The following is a 19,371-nucleotide window of genomic DNA, read 5'->3' as shown; positions in this document are numbered from 1 at the left end:
GTGAAGAGCAACTATACAGTATACATTCTGAGACTTAAGGGAATGTCCTACAGACCGTGTTAAGGAGCAGAACCTTTTTAGTCTTGGATTTAGTCTTGGACAGAGCAGACTACGAGGAGACCTGGTGCAAGTAAAGCCTTCTCCTGCCAACTGCAGGGGTTACATGCCTGAAAACCCTCTCAGCTGGGATATGGGAAACAAGGGAGTATCCTCCCATGGTCTGTGTTTCACTGCGAAATGGTTAATGATTTATCTCCTTAAAAGCTACAAATACAATAATGTTAATTTGAAAACATGACAGTAATTAAATAATGAAATTAGATTATTACAACACAAGGATTAAAAATCAAAAGAACTGAACCTACTTTAGAGAGCACTGAAATCGGTGCGCAAACTACGCAAGGTGCTGTGGAAATTAGACTGGAGGAGACACTGGGGTGGACAGACGCTGTCCAGGAGATACAGAGAAAGGCAAGAACTATAGGACGAGCCGAGCGTTTTATTACAAGTGTGCAGGTATGATTGCCTGTTGATGGGAAGGCTAGTACTTATTACAGAAACCACCTATGAGCGTGTTCCAGCTTTAGCAAACCCGTGCTGGGCAAGGGAAGGCTATATTCAAAATCTTCAAAAGTGCTGCTAAAGTTAACCCAGCTGTTCACTCGTCAACAGTGAAACACGAACCAGAGGACACAAATAAAAAACTGCCTGGAAGAGCATTTAAAATTGAGAACAGGAGGCAAGTCTTCAGCCAGAGGGTTATGGGAGTCTGGATCAAGGTTGATGGTGAAGCTGACGCATTTGTCTGTTTCAAAAAACGTCAGGATGAGATCCTTGGATCGATTAGCTACTAAGTACCAACTGGGACAGAAGGGTCGAATGGCCTTCTCCTGTTTGTAAGCTTTATGTTCGTACCTTTCTGTCCAGCTAATTTAGAATTATTGCCTGTGTCTAGGGTAAGGACATGTATCTTATGGTGCAACTGTGTGTTCATTGGTGGTGGTGGAGGAGTGTCCTGATTACCTGTAAAGCGCTTTGAGTGGAGTGTACAGAAAAGCGCTATATAAGTGTAAGCAATTATTATTATTATTATTATTATTATTATTATTATTATTATTATTATTATTATTATTATTACTGTACATTTAAATTGCTTAACGTTCAAGGGCTAATGTATTTAAAGATAATCAGCTACTGTACTTTTAATGTTTCATTATCTGAACTAGGTCATGGGAATGTGTTTATGTTACTGTTCATATCAATATATACCAGCACAACATTTTTACAATTTTCCGTATTTTAATTGGGAACAATCCTGCTAACAAAGCAATGACATGGGTTTCAATGTTGAGACTGCAGCTTCCTGGAGCATTATTAACACATTCCAAATGTTGTATGTCATTTCTTAACTTTCTGAGTGGTTTTTAATACCTGGGGGCAGACCTGCTGAAGAGAAATCACACAGGAAACTGAAGCTAATAGATCTGTCTGTGATGTAGGAGAAAATTACAACAAACTGTGCTATTCTATTGTTTTCATATAATGTGGCTCAGCCATTCCCTGAAGAGGCTTCCCAGACAAGGAAAGAGAGAAAGAAAAAGCCCCACCCCACAACCCTAAAGCTCTTATCTTAAGAGCTCTTCTCAGAGTCCTCCATTAATGAAGGACTGTGCAGTGGTGTTGCATTTCAGACATGGAGAAACAGCTTGAGAGAATAAAAATGTCTTGACTAGTAAATTGAACTAGTATTGAACTAAGGCCACAAGGGGTTCAAACTTTGAAAGGATAGGCCCTCCTCAAATTTCAATTTCAAACCAATCGATGATTTGCAACAGAAACTTCCAAACATAAAGGAATAATGGCTTTCATCTCGGGGGAACAATCCAGAATATGACAGTAGCTCCCTGAGCTTAGATGGGGAAAGCTGGTGTGAACTAAACCCTAAATCTCTCATTTATTGTTAAAATACTTCTAATTTATCCAGACAGGAACCTGTACTTATTGAACCAAGTTCCGTATATATTTGCCTGCTAGTAAAACAAGATTAAAGAGTAGTTATAAAATAATAATAATTGCTTACACTTATATAGCGCTTTTCTGGAGACTCCACTCAAATCGCTTTACAAGTAATAGGGACTCCCCTCCACCACCACCAATGTGCAGCCCCACCTGGATGATGTGACGGCAGCCATAGTGCGCCAGAACGCTCACCACACATCAGCTATCAGTGAGGAGGAGAGCAGAGTAATGAAGCCAATTCATAGATGGGGATTATTAGGAGGCCATGATTGGTAAGGGCCAATGGGAAATTTGGCCAGGACACCAGGGTTACACCCCTACTCTTTTCGAGAGATGCCCTGGGATTTTTAATGACCACAGAGAGTCAGGACCTTGGTTTTACGTCTCATCCAAAGGACAGTGGCTGTTTACAGTATAGTGTCCCTGTCACTATACTGGGGCAGGACCCACATGGACTGCAGGGTGAGCACCCCCTGGTGGCCCCACTAACACCTCTTCCAGCAGCAACCTTAGTTTTTCCCAGGAGGTCTCCCATCCAGGTACTGACCAGGCTCACACCCACTTAACTTCAGTGGGCTGCCAGTTGTGAGTTGCAGGGTAATATGGCTGCTGGCAAAAATAACACAGATAACTACTACTGGAACTTATCACTAGGTTTGAAAACTTTCAGTATCTACAATCGGGGAGACAAAATAATGACAAACACGTAACAAAAAAGGACTCATGTTAAATTGCAATTAAAAAGGTATCTACAGATGTAATATTACCTTCAATGCTAGTTACCAGTATATTTCTGCTATAAAAGACAGCTTAAAATGAACACTCTGATATGTGTGTTTCTGAAGATTTTGAAAGAGGTCCAACAGTTGGTACCCTGATGCTGGTGCATCATCAAAGAAAATGCAAGGTTCTTGAATATCTCAAGGGAACAGTGTGGGAATCCTCACAGCAGACGCCAAACAAGGGAAAACAGCATCAGGATTGAGGAACAGTGGCTGCAAGTCTGCTAAAATCCACAAAGCAAAGCCCTAAAAAATTACAACAGAACTAAAACTCCTGTACACCTCTATAACCCAGTTTCAACAAAACCTGTATGTTGCACTGTACTTCACAAAGCTAATATTTATAGTAGGGCTCCTATTTGGAAACCACTTAACCAGGTGTAATCAGCACAAACCCTGAACTTCTGAGTGGTGGTGAAAGTAAGATGATCGGATGAGTTGTCTTTTACGCTTTTTCCTACATCTGGGTAAGTTTATGTTTGGAAAAAGCATAGGCAAGCCTTCAACCCAACTTGCATGTTTCCAGCCGTTAAACATGGTGGTGGAGTTGTTATAGGATGGGCAACCATCCTGAGGAAGTCATTTGGTCTGATAATTAATCTGCATGGTAGAATTATGGCCAAGAAATATGAAGCTGTTTTAGTGGACCAGGTGCACCCTAACGTGCAAACAGTTTCCTCAGAATGTTCTCATATTCCAAATCGATACGAGCCCCATACACACTGCTAAATGGATTCAGAAGTAATTTAATAAACATCAAAATGAAGTCAAACACCTTCCGTGGCCTCCCAGATCACCAGATCTAAACATCATTGAACCTGTAAGGAAGGTTCTGGAAAGTAGATTGTGAAACAGATTTCCACTTCCATCATCTCTCAAAGAACTGGAGGCTTTCTTTCTTTAAGAATGGTCCAGTATCTCACTAGAAATGCTTCAAAACTTCTATAATATTATTCCAAGAAGAATCAAAGCTGGTCTTAGTGAAAAGGGTGGCCCAACTCCTTATCCGTTGATAAATATTCATATATTACTTGGTCTTTCCATTGTTTTGTCTGCCCTCATCGCAGCCTCTACAGTCAAACCCCTCTGAAGGCACGATACAATCTGTGGTTTATTTCTGCCTGTCTGAAATACTGCAGTTCTGTACTTCCTGAAATCCCATCCCACTGCAATGGCGGGCTCAATCTAGTACGAAACAGGACAGACCGAATTTTAACTGCTACTAAACAGAACGCATACAATAATGTACATTAGACTAAAATCACATTCAAAACGCCTTTCCCAAACTACCTCCTAGCCCACGTGACCATTTACATTCCTATATAGCAGCTACTATATATACAGTACCTTAATAGCAAGTCCAAGTCCAGCCAGCCTTTTACTCCTTTGCCGATAGAATTACAGCTGAGGAACACTTCTCTGGGTCTGTAACACTCCGTAACAGTCCGCATCCTCACTGGTGGAGCTCTCATGCCATTAAGGCTCTCTTTCACTTTGACTTTCACGTTGCCAGTCAGCACAATGTCTATTGCACCTTGGTGCCATCTTTTAACTGACGTTCTCTATAGTTTCTCACAAGCTGTTAGCTAATGAGCAAATCATTAATTCTAGAAACAACAACTCCTTCAAAGGGGACAAGGTCTCACTGCAATTCAATTGAAGTATGTATTCTCAAATGTGTTAAAGTAAAAATAGAACATGATTTGCTCACTAAACACTTGTAGGAAACTGTTTTTCTTGGTTTTTAAACAAACATTCATTTAATACTTTGGACAATTTTTACAAAGGTTGTCAGCATTTTCTAAATTGTTTCATCATATAGGATGCAACTGGGAAGTAATTCTACTATGGTCTTTTCTTTTTGTACCTTGGACGTTTTATTCTTTTTGTACAATGGACTTCAACACCACAGTGAAGCATGGCTCAATATTCACAGGCTTTTTAAAACCTTTTAAAAATACAGTGCTATGTTAAACAGATAAATGCGTGGAAAGATCTTTAGACTTTGGAAGCCAGTAACCAAAAAGGGTTTCATTCACAAAAGGCTATCATGAATTAAGTCACATCTTAACAGCTTATCCACCAATTAAGGCTCGCCTTCTCATATAAAAACCTTCTGTGTGATGAGATGTTCAAGTCTTTTGAAAATGGAGTTTCCTGCTGCTTTTATTATTTTTAAATATTCATTCTTTACGGTTTCCTGACTCCCAGTCCTCGAGCTACAAGACTGTGAGATGCCAGAAAGAGAGAACAGCCACTACATGAAGTTCCTTAGAGAAAATCCATGCAATATTAATCACAACTTGCTGAATGCAGAGAATTTCACGGAAGCAACATGTGGCTCAGATAGGACAAGATCATAGGAAGCACTGTGCACTTAATTAGGCCACAGGGGAAGTGTGGTGTGTGTCACCAAGTGGGCCTTACATGCAAGTTCCTAAAGGAAGAGAAGCCACACGATAGCCCGATTTCCTCCCGTGGACGACCTGACAGGATTCACAGGACGTCCTGCATCCATCATGCCTTGGGGCTGAGCAAGTCGCTTTATCTTTCCACGACTACGATGAGAGACCTTGCAGGGACTCTGCAGCTCACAGAGGTGGTCTTTGGTGGATGGATAAACACTCAGCCCAGAAAACTGAATTAATGAGACTAGCACACTGTGCATTAGGAGTTATCAGCTTTTAACTCAGAAAGGAAGGTGTAGAGCAATTGCACAGAATTTTAATCCCTGAATTGAAACTCTCAAAATACATGCATGAGACTCCCATAGAGACACAATCAGTCATCCTACATTATGCTCTCCCTTTCTCAGACGCTCCGTTGTTTTGTGTTGCATTAGCTCAACACAAAGACCACGTTCCGTCCCACAAGCAGACAGCTTGGTATATTGGTGATACTGGTAGTTGTGCTGGATCATGACGGAAAAACGTCTAGGAAGCCCTCGTTTTAGTGAAATATATTCTGCATTCATAACTGGGATGTCACAGGTTCAAATCCCAGGTGTGGCACAGCAGCTATATCCTCGAGCAAGATACTTCACTCACACCGCTCCACTAAAACACCCTGCTGTATACATGGGAGCAAATGTAGTGCAAGGTGCTTTAGATAAAAGTGCTTTGGAATTCTTTGGTCTAAAAAGTGATATACTGCAAAAATGCATTAAAATATTTTTGGTATTATAATATCACAAGTTTAAAAAAAATAAAACTACAAAGTGACATTAAAGATCTTTTCTACACCAAAAATCCTCTGAATACTGAGGTACACTTGGGTTTTAAATCCTTAAAAATGATAAATCCTTTTGCATGAAAAGAAGCATGGAATAAAGAGCTTTGTTCATTGAATATTTAAGGACAGCTTCTGATTCTTGATAGAATATGGAACAAATTTATACTGAAGACACCAAAGCATAAAGTTTACTAATTTAAAGACCCAGTCGAATACTGAATGCACAGAATAAATCAAAAGAACACATGTAATGTACACTAATCACTGCAAACTGAAAATAACTGTGAGGAGGTAATTTGGGAAATGAACAGTATGAATGTAACTGTAGTTGCATACAGTATGTAAAGATAATTCAAAACCAGTTTGCTTGGTGCTGCACTAAAACACATTGCACTGATTTATTTCTATAAATATTCTTATCTCCCAGTCTTTGGATAGCATTTTCTGTATTTCAAACAAACATTGTCACAAATTGTTCCAACAGTTCATTCATTAATCTGTATTTTCATGGTTCCCTGCAGTTGAACACACTATAGCCCACACTGATACTGCCCACCCTGCCCAAAATCTTCGCTAAATGGCCAAATACATAATCATCAAAAAATAGTACACAAGAAACCTTATTAAAATTGTGTGTCTTAACAATACATCGCAAAATCTTTTACCAGACACCAACTGCAATGGTACATAATTGGAGGGCTCTGAAGTTTCACTCACTGTGACCAATTCTCACTGTCTCACACCTTGGTCTGAAAAGCATTTGCATCAACTCTAGGAATGGACTTAAAATTTTGAAGACTCGCGATCCTGTTAATTATTAAATGTGCGTGAATAGAAATTGCTATCAATACAAATGTTATGTAATCACACATTTTGACAGAAAATCTGATACTGAATGTTAGGGTTTTGGACCTTTGAGAGCAATGCTATTGACGTAAAAAAAAATGCAGGGATTCCTCACAGACAAATACTGTGTCATTCAGTTGCTTGCAAAAGTTGGTCAGAAACATCATATCTTAAAGAATAATGTAGAGAGTGGAAGCTACCTAGTTTTCAATGTCAAAAAGACTTATTACTCATTAATATTACATCAATGAGTGCAGAATAACAAATAGGGCTTCAGTAGCAAAAAGAACACAATATGGCCTTGATGCACACACAAAATAGCAAATAGCAACACTTTTCAAGCGCAAAGCTCTTTCTTGGGTAGCATCATAGGCAGCCTATGTCTTTGATGAATCCCTTACAATCACACTAGTTGTTGTAGACAAACAATGTCTTGTTCAGGATGGTGTTAGCACTGCTGCCTCACAGGGTTGGGGCTATGGGTTCGACTCCAGACTTGAGCTGCTATCTGTGTAGAGTTTGTATGTTCTCCTTGTATTCACAGGGGTTTCCTCCCACATTCCAAAACACACTGGTAGGTTTCTGGGAAAAGTGTCCCTAGGTGTGAGAGTGTTCATGAATGTGTTGGTGTTTGTCTGCCCTGCGATACATTAGCATCCCATCCACCATGTACCCTGCCTTGTGCCCATTGCTTGCTGGGATAGGCTCTGGCTCCCCCATGACCCTGAATTGGAAGAAGCAGTTAGAAATAGATGGGTGAATAAGATACTGTAGCTAATTTGTTTGCAAGTTAATACAGAAACTAGCTGTTATATAGCTAGGTGAGGGTGTTACCACCTGGCCTAAGCTATTTCCACTGGGAAACTCTAATATTGCTTTATATAATTGTAGAAAACAAAATCCATTTTCAAAATCAACACTACTTTGATTATATGAATTTCCATGGAACTTTCACAGGCCTTAAGAAGACAGTATGTAAAAGACCTGCGATACATCCTCAACATTGGCAAAAGTTAACAAAGCCTTTTATGAGTCATCCTTGATACTGTGAAGAGAAGGCTTTTCACCGAAAAAACAACACACTGGCAAAAATATTTTCCATTGATCGAATCTTTAGGACACAATCAAGTGGCAGAGGAAGACTGGTTGTCTGACTCAAGCAAGAACTGCATTTTCACTGCCTCAGACTGAATACATCACTCAGACAAACACCTGCATCCACTTCAAATCCATAATTAAGACTGAAAGTAGAGCCGCCCAAATTCAACATAAAGTGCTGAGTGCTGAATCTCCCTTCAATTTCACACTCTGGTCTCACAACAAGTTCTCTCTAAAAAATGTTTTTGCAACTCAAGAAGAAATGAGGAATTAGAAGGCTTAAACGTCATTTCTTTTTTAATCACATTCTGAGCAACCAACATTGCAAACAGCAGCAAGGAGGGAAATCTGTGTTACATGTTACTGGAAACATCCTAGTATCTTCAGGGATTTAATTTAATACAATACCATTTTATACAAACTGTTTTCAAATTTTCCTGGAAGGCTGTGGTTTAGTTTGACAAAATGTTTTAGAAAGGGTTTTGCAACGTTACAGGAATGGTGCTGTTAAGTTCCCTTAGATATTAAGCCATATCTGTTTTGTATAGTGTATATTTATAGAAGCTGGTAAATCAGGATGTTTTCATTTATCAATAGAATAACTGACTTATGTAAAATTGGCCCTTATGTGTGTGCCCTATATGGTATGGTATATGGTATGGATTAATGGAATATAGTTTTCAAATCTTTTACATTTTCACCTTCATTTTGAATCTGATACTTTATGTAACAACTCCAACTATTTTCGTAGACCACAGGAGTAATTATTGGATTCATAATAGATTTCTCCTAAGTAAAAATAATATGCAGTACTGTGCACACTTAGACACCATGCTCTGTTTTTAACTAGATAAAAGCACATACAGTACACAACAGGTTATTGAAAGCACCCCTACCTTTTCAGGATCTTATCTGGCCACAATGTTGTTAAACTATTCTTATTTTGACCCTCACAAGAATAAAAATCAGCTCATCAAACTGTGACAGTATAGATACATTACCAACCCTGCCAGTTGGAAGTATACCTCTTTTGCAAGCTTAGATGATGCTGCTGTTTTCATCATTTTAGAAGAACTTGTGAGAACCACTTTCAAATTAATTTGCATATTCAATACTCAGTTTCCCATAAATGAGTCTAAAACCCTTCCATCTCTATGTTCTAAAAGAAGAATAATGGACTTTTTCTCTTTTGACACGTATTAGTGGCCTAAATGAACAGTATGGCATTCAATTAATATCTTGTTACTGTAGGTCAAATGTTGGAAAGTTGTCAAATAAATTTATATTAAACCTCTAAAGAGCTGTATGTTTTACAGATTTTTTTATCAAATCTGACTGATGATTATGGAATTTAAACTGTATAGATTCTTGATCATACTCATTCTGCTTTCTAATTAATTATCATTGATTGAACTATATCTATGGAAAATAAACTCTAACTGCACTTTGACATCACAAACCCCTGGAGCTTAAGTCCTCAATTTTAGCCCCATTTCTAAGTAATGCAGATCCATTTAACTAGGAATGTTAGAGACTTTAAAATCAATTTGCTAATAGCCAATACAAACTGAGCCACGTATTGTGTCAATCACTGATGTCTTGTAACACCCAGATAAACCAAAAGAAAGGAAAAACAAACTAATATAAAAAAGAATGCTTCACTTTTCTACTTGACTGAAAATTAGATGTCACATTGTAATAGACCACTGCATTAAGTCCTAATTTTGTTGTGTTTCTTGGTGTTATCTTCCTAACAAGTTCTTCTTCATACAAGATTCAGCTTAACTCTCCCGCTGGCTCTGTAGGCAGTGTTTGTGCTCTGTGGGTCTCCATTACAAGCTCTTCCATTTGTCTCTGTGCAACACACCAATCCTGGAATTCCCTTATGTTTTGAGTCACACTGTTAGTATACACAACAAAAGGCACATACACAAGGCTACATCAATGACAAGACAAGACCCATTTATAAATTAAATATCTGATCATTTTATCCAAAGCGGAATACTGTACATCTGTATCCCTGTATCCACTGGACACACAGTCCCAAAGGCCGAAAATGAATTTCACCCACAGCCCTCTGGTTACAAGTCCAGGGCCCCAGCCACTGCTCCATACTGCTGCTAGCGAGAGGTTCTGAATATTTACCCTGCAGCCTGGGGGACCAATACCTCAGCTTTGTACAAGCACCTTACAGTGTAAAGACAACAGTGATGCAGAAACATGTAATGATTTTTGATTGGCGTTTAGGCAGGTGAGTCATAAGACCTTTTAAAATTAAAGCAAAGTGCTTTTTCAAGTGGTATCTTTAGTGCAGTAATGAATTTCATTAATAGCTTCCAATTGTTTAAACATCCAGTTTATGCATAACTTTAAAATCACTATATTCTTCTGTTTGAAAACTTTATACCACATGCTAGAGTACATTAAATAATTTCAAATACTGTAGGTTTATACTTTGCATTCCAAAATAGCTCTAGAGACTTATGTATTCCACACTCTTGTACTTTCTGTTGTTTTTTAGGTATTTTGGTCAAAGGTTATCCCAGTAAGATTAGCAGAAAAACAAACTACCCTGTATATTCTATCTACACCTATGAAGGTCTGTGCTGCTGAGATCTTGAGGAGTTTTTAAAGCAGTTTTAGAAATGATAAAAGACATTTTAGGATGTAGGATTCATATTATACCTTAAGAAAGGCAAACATTCTCCAGCATGAAAATCTTATCGGTCTTTTACTGTAAATATTTATTTATACAAACAGAAAATAATAATTGTGGCACCTGGTTCTTGGTCGTGGGCAGTTTCACAGTGTTTCCTTTACTAGTATTGTTACATTTTATATACAGTATTATATTTTAATTAGTAACAATCTCTTGCATTTATGTTATCCAGGTCTGACTGTAGAACCCCAGGGTAGTATTTAGCCAAGAGACCAGGGTTAATATCCATACTCTTACAAACAGTGTCTTGGGACCTTTTAAAGGCCAAGTGGTAATAAGTAGTAAGGACCTTGGCTCAATGACTCATCTGAACCATGGCACCATGTCCAGTATTTCTTACAGACTGTGAATTAGTTAATCAATTTGAAAAGAGAGAGTACACATAAGAGACCATCTGAATTGATATCACTGATCTAGATTGTAGTATAGCTCGTAAACTACTCAATTTGCAGATGATACAGAATTTTGGAAGACAAGCAAAGACGTAAAAGCAGAAAACGGTTCACATAAACCTCAAGACTGGGCAAACACCTGGCAGACAAACTAGTGTGCGGACAAGTGCAGGGTTCTGCACGCAGGTAGCAAACACATGAACTATAAATACAAAAAGAAGGGAGAAGAAAGAAGGAAGAAGAGGCTGCTTGCAAATAAGACTGTTTATGTGTCATCATACAGAGAAATGTCAGTCTGTGCTTTTAGTACAACATTGTGCCACCTGCAACATTGTTGTTCAAGTGCTGTTACATGATAATCAATCGTCTGTGTTTTAAATGTGAATGTCAAGTGGGGAAGGAGTTTAAAAAAGGCAAACGAAAAGGTAGGATATAAACTTAAATGCTTACAATTTAAATCAAGAGATGTTACTGTATGCTAAGGTTTTATAAGGCCTCAAATAGAATTATATGGTTATGTTATAAAAAAATATTGATGCTCTGGAATTAGTCCACGGAAGAGCAACTACTGTATCTTCATACTGGGGAATAAAGAAATGTCCCATGCTAACAATCTGAAGGAACTTAACATTTTTAGTCTTGAACAGAGATCAGAAAGCATTTAATGCAATGCCTGATCATCTGGTACAAGTATTCAAAATCCGCAAAGCTGACAAAGTCACCCCAGCAAACTTCTTCAGAAAAAAAGTGAAACACACTACTAATTAACTACTAATTACCAGATGGACTAGACGGACCACATGGCTGCCATTTGTAACCATTCTTCTGTTCTCAACACCACTTACAGCAGCAACCTATTTTCCGTGGAAGTCTCCCATCCCAGTACTGGCCAGGCCTCAGTCTGGCTTAATTTTTTAGATCTTTTAAGGTCAGGCTAGGGGGTGCTCCTGCACCTATAGCTAGGAGAGGATGCTAACCTGCCTCAGGTCACACACCCACAGATGCACAAAGAGACTCCACTTAACATGGTCAGCACTCAGAAAACACCTACAGGGAAATGCCCCAGCCTGGAGGTAGGTCATAACCTAGGACTTGAGAGCTATGAGGCAGTAGCACTAACTTCATTGCCAAAGTGCGTGTTCTATCATATTTTGCTAGGTCTTTAAATAGTTCAAATCCTCAGTCACATCACACCCGAGGTTAGTCTGGTTTCCATGGCATTGAGTGGAGAACACACAACTCCCCTCTTCCCTGGGATGGGATCCAGCTGATCGTAGCGATCATCTCCAGCAACGCTGGTCCCCACTTCTACAGCTGGTTGGAGTGGAGCATGTGGGGTGAAGTGCCTCTCACAAGAGTATAGCAGCAGTGTCTGCAGCATGGACTCTGTCACGATCGCTACCCCTCCTCTTAAGGGAGTTCCAGCCCTTCCTTGTTCCTTCCCATTGTCTGCACCTGTTCCCTATTCCCGTTCCCCCTTAAAAGCCAGACGCGGACTTCACTCCTGGTTCCTCATTGATTTCCACATCATGAGAGCCCGGGGTCCTGCTGCGTCTGGCTCCGTTATGCTTTTAACTTTCCGTTCCTAGTTCCTGTTTCCCCTTGCCGGTTCCGACCCGGTTCGTGTTTTAATTCCCTGGATGGATCCCCTGGCCTTGGACTCTACCCTTCGTCTCGGATTACTCTTGGATTTCCAACATGGATTGTTCGCCCGGATTCACTTCCCCTGGACACCTGCACTCCTTGGACACGCCCCCCGTCTCCAGACCCTTTTCCTGCATGACTATTTTTCCCCTTGTGTCTTCACTATTCTGGATCGTGTCGTCCGCATAGGGCCCGGAAAGAACTGTTCGTTACATACTCACTCACTATGCTACATTAACCCCCACTACAACCCGTTCCTAAAATACGGTTAGGGAGAATGAAGTTCAGTATGTGGCAAAGGCTCCTCAGTTCTGTTCACGTAGATCAGAACGGAAAAGAAAGAGCGAAGGGAAACACCAGAGTTCAAGGTCGTCACCTCTTTTCACATTTCCACAGCCACAGCTCGATGTTAACAACCACACAGTAAAGATGACAGATTATCAATCTCCAGTACAAACTGGGAAAGAAGCAAACATGTCCACATCCCAGACAGAGATTCAGAAAAACGCTGAGCATTCCAAAAACAGAAGAACAGAAATCTGAGGTGCAGGCACAAAGTGGTTCCTGGTCAAATGATTGCAGGAAGAAGTCACAAATTCCACATGGTCTCGAAGCTTTCCAAAGCTTTCATAACATATACTGTACATGAAAGTTTAATACAGACAGGTGTCATTAACGGGTATGTTAACTGATTCAAATTAACAGGAACGGTGGAACCCACAGCACACTGTCAACTGAAAACGGACTGCTTTGTACTTAAGACAGCCATCCGAGTGCATTACACAGAACTGTCATCTAGTTTACGATAATGGGACTGAAGGCAACTGATGATAACAGATCAAACGGAACAGCCACCACAATGACCCCAGGACTGAAGATGCAAGCCGTATGCAGATGTTTAGAACGGTTAACCAGGAGGAAAACCTAAGCACTTCTACAGCATACACACACATCTTCCACTCCAGGTGTAGGCGTTTACAATGCCAGCTTCCACATTCATAATTGATATTAACATTCATACTGTATACCCCACTGGTGGATTTCACAGCACAGACATACTCAAATTCATAGAGGCATTCCTTTTAACCTGTGGCACCAGGACACAGAAAGCCTGTCATCCCAATGTGTTGCATTTAGTGCCTTGATATACAGTATGATTCTACTGACATTCACGGGGAATGGGAGGAAGTATACTTTATCCTCTCTTTCTTCAATGAGGAACACACATCGATGGAAGCACTGAGCCTCTCTCTCGATAAATATTCAATGTAAGGATGTACAGTATATATATTCATCACACTGTATGTGAGCATGGTACAGTTATCCAAATTCAGGGAGCCCAGCATTTTAAAGAGGTCACTTTACATCATCAAAGGATCCACATCTCCTGAATGTGCAAAGACAGGGCTGATCAGGTCTTGCTCTGGATGGCCTGGAAGTGTTCCATGTTTTTTTTCCTAAGGCAGTGGTTCTCAAACGTTTTGGACCAAGTACCACTCCTGACCAAACCAATGCATCTACGTACCACCTACAAGTCATCTTCTCATAGGAACCCCAGAAAATCTCAATGGCCAACATGAGCATGCGCGTACTGCACACACACACTCACACACATATAATAAAAATAGCACCGAGCACTTAGTTAATTTGGATCGTACCACCTTGTAGTCGTTTTCAGGCGCTTGCTAACACTAGCATTGCTGTCTGTGTCAGGTTCAGCAGCAGAGCTAGAGTCGGTGGCGGATGTATAACCGAGGTATTCATTTTCGATCAATTGTTCTGTCAGTGAATGTGGTGCTGCTGGAGAAATATTTCCCCATTTCCCCTTAAAAGAGAGCCAGGAGTCCATCTCAGAAGAAGTTAAAAGAAGTTTTTTTTTTCATGCGCATGGGAGCAAAACACACAGAGATGCTCATGTATTTTTCTCAAAGTAATTAACCTAGAACAGTCCTTAAATATTTTTCTGTTATCTATCACGCTTTCCTGTGCTTACAAGATTTGTAGTGTTCCAAAATCACACACATCCTCCTACCTCCCTATTTGTTAAAGATAACTTCCTTTAATACAATTTGTCTCTTAGGTGCGTAGCATGCATTCCAATACAATGGTTTATACATAGTAGCCCTTGTGTCCACTCAAGTATAAGTGCGCGCTGTATCGATGTGGCTAAGTACGTAGGCTGCATATTTGACACATAAACTAATTTTAATATTAATTTTATTTATGATTAAGTAAATTACAGCTGAAAAATTTACATCATTTTTAATTATTCGATTTTTTATTCCCAATTTTTCAGTGCACACAACAAATTTCCAGGGTCATCTAGCATACCACCTGGCGGAGCTCCACGTACCATCAGTGGTATGCATACCACAGTTTGAGAATGACTGTTTAAGGCACCTATCAATTACATAACCAGCAGGTGCACAGTCAGAGATGTGCATATCTTGTTCTCTCCCAAGCTGGCGCAGAGGTCGCTGTCAGAGAAACAAGTCTTATGGAAAACTGCAGATTCCAAACTCAGTCATGTGTATCATTTATAAGAAACAAACAAAAAATAATTATCATGGACACTTTAGGTAAAAGTAAACAAAAAAAGCTACAAGCCTGAAACCAGTATGCCTGCCTTTTCAACCATCAGATTATAGCTGTTTCGGCCTTCTTTATAGAATTACAAGACAAGGGCCTGTTTTAATGTCTTTTAAAAAGATAATAAATGTTACCGTGTATAATAAGCCATTCCATCCATCTTGTTTGGATGCTAGTCAATTTAAAAATCTCAAGTAATGGTTTGATCCATGCTAAAAAGAGAAGAAAAGAAACACAACAGTTTGGCTGTGGAGCCTTTTTCGGGCGTGAGAAGAAGATTTAAACACCCAAAGAAGGCTCCACGGCCAAAACGTTGTGTTTCTTTTCTTCTCTTTTCAGCTTGGAATAAACCTTTACTTGTTCCTTTGCAGCCTCTGATGCTGATGCAGATACAGGCGTACCTACTTGAACTAATTTAAAAATCTCTTCTCGAATCCCGAGGAATCTTAAGATTAGTGAGAGACAGGTTCATTTTTCCCTGCTGCTGATGAGTTGTTGAGGTAGTAATCCTGCTCAGTACAAGAGGAAGCACAGGTTCAGGCATTTGGTGTCTGAATATTTGGTGTGACGCGCCCATCTGTGGGAGACTGATTCCCCCTTAAGGGTGTAGTTGAGAAGTTAATTTCAGCTACATGGCTGCCTTGCTTGAGTTATTTTGTGTGTCTCATTTTTACCCTGAAACCTGCACTTAATTTATGTTTGCTTTCTTGTTTCCTCATTGATCCTGCTTTGATCCTAAATCACTTACTTTTGTAGGGTGTCAAAAGGCCTGCCCGATGTGTCACAGAGACATTGTTTTCACTAAAGAAGAGGGAGACGTGAGAGACATTGGACATGGATGCCATCATACAACCTGCAAAAGACTGCGATTAATAAGAGATTAAGGTATGTGGAAACGTTGTAGCAGTGATTAATAACTCCTCAGGACATAATCTCAGACTAATGTCATGTTTAACTATGGCTAAGCTAGAAATCAGACAGGAAAGGACAGTAATTCTGTAAACTGACTTCATGAATAACATTTTTGCTCAAGTTTGAAAAAGGCTGTAATCTTCTGCACTTTGTCTTCTTGTTAAAATGGGAGGGGGGAATCTTGTTCTGTATGTATGGTGTGCTTGTGTGTAATTTAACTCTCTCTTTTATAATTTTTGATTGCAGGTCATCTGAAGTTCTTTCTCTGCTTGGGTGTGACATTCGCCGCAGTTCGACAGGGGCAATTTCATTTCCCATTTCGTAGCAAAGGTGCAGAAATGTCAATTTGTCCAAGAGGATTTAATCTGAACCCAGAGGGTCCCCCAGTTAAAAGCATTTCAAATGCCACATCTTTCAAGACCCGACAGAGCAAGAATATTCATCACTCAAAGTAGGCTATTTGCAGAACCGATTTGGTTTCAGGACTTGTCAATCCTAGATTTCTCGCTCGTCCAGAAACAGTACGTCTCACTCAAAGTGTCTTTCATCACCAGCCTTCTGACCACTACCACTGTCATCATCATTAGAGACACACGCAGAATCTCTTCGAAAAATTCATGGAGCTGTATGCATTTACAGACTGCTATTTGGCATAGATGGAATGGGTTATACACAATGGTACAAGATATACACTATACAGCAGAATAAAATGTGTTTTTAAGTACAAGACACATAGATCGTGTTTGGATTTGCAATTGTCAGTGTCTGAATATAGTCCATCAAAAGCATTCTTCAAACCATTTCTGTGTCCCTATCATACACGTATTGGATTAGATAAAAGTCACATCCAAACACACACTCATGGTATTGAGAGAAAGACTCAAGAACCTTCATACGGTATGGAAGGCTGATGATCGCTATTTATTAGCCTGTGCTATGGCCCGCGGGTCTACCTGTTAAGCCATCGCAATGACAAGTGATTGATGAAGGAAAACTTCCAATGTTTTCCTGTCACAAGCAGACGATACTGCAGATCAGTCTGCATAGGATGTATCGGTCTTCTTTTGGGTGTGATGACGAATAACATCAAAATGAATACCGAATCGTATTTTTGTTCCAGTGCCATATCTTTGCTAAAGAGCGTATGTTGTAATAAAATACATTAAACGGCACATTACAAAACTTACATATAATTAGCATAATTATGTACAGCAATATACCGGCTGCAAGCAAAGGGAATACGTGAGCACAGTACAGTACATCCTACCTTCTCACCATTTTTTCTGCTCAGGATACCACTAGTGCGAATGAATTTCTTTTTTTTTCCCCGATTGTTATCATTACAGTGCATATTTTTCAAACATGCATTTACCCTGCTACATCCTTGCCGTACATTGTAAATAAAAAGCCCGGCATGCCCGGTCCCCAGAAACATGCGGAACGGATAAAATTAAAGAGTGGTTCTCACCTCGCAAATATCTCTCCATTTTTTCTCCAAGGAGCTGCTCCAGCGCTGACGTCACGCGCCCCACTCTGCAGCACAGCAAAGAAGCCGGTAGCTGCTACCGCAGGCGCACGCTCAGCGCTGGGGAGAGGGGGAGGATTATAGCGTTTTTCAACGGGGTTTAAACTGCACAAAAAGCAGCATGAAAGGTATCTCCTTCTTAACCGGCGAGATACCTGTGAGATTCGCCAGCTGTTGTCAGCATCCAGACCTCGTCAGGCCAGGCGATTCATCTCAGGAACGGCGAACATGGCTTTCACGCAATCTCTTCACTGCCAGTGTAGCGTGTTATAAAGAGATTGCGATCGCCCAGAGCACGTCTTTTAAAATAAAAACAGCCTCCTAGAGCTGAGAACGAAAATCCAATTTAACCCAGGTCTTTGTACTCTACCTCTGTGGAGTTTCCATTATTATTAACAAAAAGAAGGCAGAAAAAACTTCCTAATGATTTCAGAATATCTGATATACAGCCTTATATTTTAGGCCCATATAAAATCCTTTTTTCATCAAAGAGGCAGCATTTGTACTTTTATTATTTTTTAGGAGGCTGAGAACTACTGTATATGAGACAGCTCCTTATGTCTGTTTATTTTTTTTATTTTGTTGTTTAAATTGCCTCATGAAAATAAGATATACTGTTGATAACCTGTAGCTTTCTATGGAGAACTGAAACATTTCTGTACAAATAATGTTGTTTTTTTCCCCATAGGGTATGTGTTCATTACTTAAATGCATGGTTTCATTTATTACATGTGCCAAATACTATATTAATCCAAAAAGATGTTCATTTATGACGACCAGTCTTCATTCCCATAATATATCTGAATTTTGGCATACTCCTCTCTGATTACTATACAGTAATAATCAAGTTTGAAATGAGGTGAATTAAGTTAATAGGTACCAAAAATGGGTACCTTCATTCAAGATCCTCCCAAATAGTTTTTTATTGTTAGGAATACTGTCTCAGTTCCCATGGTAGCATACAAAGAAACACAGTTTAGAAATCAACATTGTTTCCAAAGGACTCTCTGGAGTTGTCTATTGCTGGCCTTTTGGATTGAATATTTTCATTTGCAATACTAGTAGCAATGTCAGTACTGTACTGGTAGTAAGAATTGCAGTGCAGGTAGTAACATTTTGCTGTGTATGTCAATAGATGATGTCACATCACTTCACAATCACAGCGGTGGTCCCACTGATCCCACAACCTTACATGGAAGCGAAACCATTTGACTCTAGGCTGGAGTGTCTATCTCTGCCAGCACAGGCTTGTCTAAGAGAACTGCTCCAATTCGCAGCACTACTAGGAAACATAGGTCTGGTCTAAATCAGAATGGAATGATTTGAGATAGAGAAGTTCTTATTGAACAATACTGACCTTAGTAATTAAACTCTGATATGTAACAAGATCAGAATCCCTAAGAGTATGAAAACCATTGCATAGTTGCATACAGAGTTATATACTGTAATTCAAACGTGATGCAGTTCTTGCTGTCATTTTTCTTATTAGTTCTTTAAAGAGCACTCTGGCAGACACTGTAACATGGTTTTAATTGGACTGATTCATTGCATCCAGGTATTTATACTGTACAGTATGTGACATTGTGCAAAACAAATTATTTACTGTGCAAAAAT

General features: G+C 39.6%; 1 protein-coding gene across 1 annotated transcript in view; it reads right to left on the bottom strand.

Annotated features, from left to right (window-relative positions):
- The window catches only part of fbxo41 (F-box protein 41), a 92,820-nt gene extending 75,022 nt beyond the window's left edge, over nt 1-17,798 (bottom strand). The window contains exon 1 of the mRNA XM_069191732.1: nt 17,701-17,798. The gene's annotated coding sequence lies outside the window, so the exon portion shown is untranslated. The remainder of the gene's footprint in view (nt 1-17,700) is intronic.
- Between the last annotated feature and the right edge of the window lie 1,573 nt (nt 17,799-19,371).

This window comes from Lepisosteus oculatus, chromosome 1, assembly GCF_040954835.1.
Source record: "Lepisosteus oculatus isolate fLepOcu1 chromosome 1, fLepOcu1.hap2, whole genome shotgun sequence".
In the NCBI taxonomy this organism is placed as follows: domain Eukaryota; kingdom Metazoa; phylum Chordata; class Actinopteri; order Semionotiformes; family Lepisosteidae; genus Lepisosteus; species Lepisosteus oculatus.
The sequence above is the reverse complement of the archived record's forward strand: the minus strand, read 5'-3'. Positions and strand labels throughout refer to the sequence as shown.